Here is a 1,269-nt window from a genome sequence, read left to right as displayed (position 1 = left end):
GAGATGTCTGAGAAGCAAATCAAAGTCTGTGATCTCCCCTGAATGCAGTAGGAGCTTATGTTGTTTCTGCAGTGCTGCAGTGCCACCTGGTGGTGAGCACACGCCACTGTTAAAACTGCTCCAAGCTCTGTGACTCTCAGCCTGAGGATCAGAATAAGAAAGATGGAATAAATACATATTTATTTAAATAACTGCATTATTTATTCACAGCATTTTAGAAATTGATTTATAACATCACATTTCTTGATTTCTTCACATCTCAGATCTTTTAAAAAAGTAGATAGTTAGTAGACTATTTGACTAACGACGCTTCATATTGTATTTCCATAATGCCTGCTTAACTGAACAGAAAAGCTTTGAAATTCCCCAGTTTGCTTAAGAACACTATTGACACAAAATGTTGTTTTGACTATTAAACCTGGAGGGATGAAGTTTCATGTTTCATAGTCTATTAGCTCAAATCCTGGAATGCTTTTTTTTTTAGTGCTCCAGTAGTTTCTTTCTCCAAACCCAGCCTGCTGATTCATAACGGAGTCACAGCTTATAACCCAAATACCTGGGAAACTGACTTTACACATAAAATGTCAATTTGCAAGTCATTTATATGTCGTAAACCTTTTGTGACTCAGCAAAATCTTGTAAATGGCACCAAAACCAGACTTTGCTTTCAGTGAAAAACTAAAAGTATGAAAACAAGAAAAACAAAAAGGTCAGGAAGTGTTTAGCTAGAAAGACGTGAGCTTACCAGACCTCTGTAGCCTCACCCTCTAATGGATGCATTGTAGAGAAACACCTGTTACACTGGTGCACATCTACACATTTTGTTTTAGACTGGTTTTTTTGTGTTTGCCTGTCTCTTAGAAACAAAAACATAAGTGCCAAGTATGAACCGTAGGCCAATTTAGACCTCAAAAGCATTTTTTAAGGTAACAATTAGTGGTAAAAATTTACAAAAAGGCATATCTCGTAGCAAGCAGAATTGTTTTTCCAACACTGTAGAGACCCCTAGAAATTAATTAGTTTAGATGAAAGCCATTAAAGTGTGTTCTTCGACAGCACTGCGGCCTATTGTTGCATTGTGGGTAATGTAGGTGCCATGTATTGATAAATAGCACGAAGAAAGTAATATCTCTGGTTACTAAGCATCCATTTTTAGACATTAACACTAATGAGTAAGGGTTGAAGGTAAAGTAAAGCAAAAAGATGCATATACAGTATCTTAAGTCATGTCCTCTAAATATATCCACGAAATAAGAGTTTGACGCACTG

This window comes from Copadichromis virginalis, linkage group LG14 (assembly GCF_057382275.1).
Source record: "Copadichromis virginalis isolate Kocher_CV1m ecotype Utaka linkage group LG14, C_Virginalis_male_GT1.1, whole genome shotgun sequence".
Classification (NCBI taxonomy): Eukaryota; Metazoa; Chordata; class Actinopteri; order Cichliformes; family Cichlidae; genus Copadichromis; species Copadichromis virginalis.
This window is presented reverse-complemented; position numbering follows the sequence as displayed.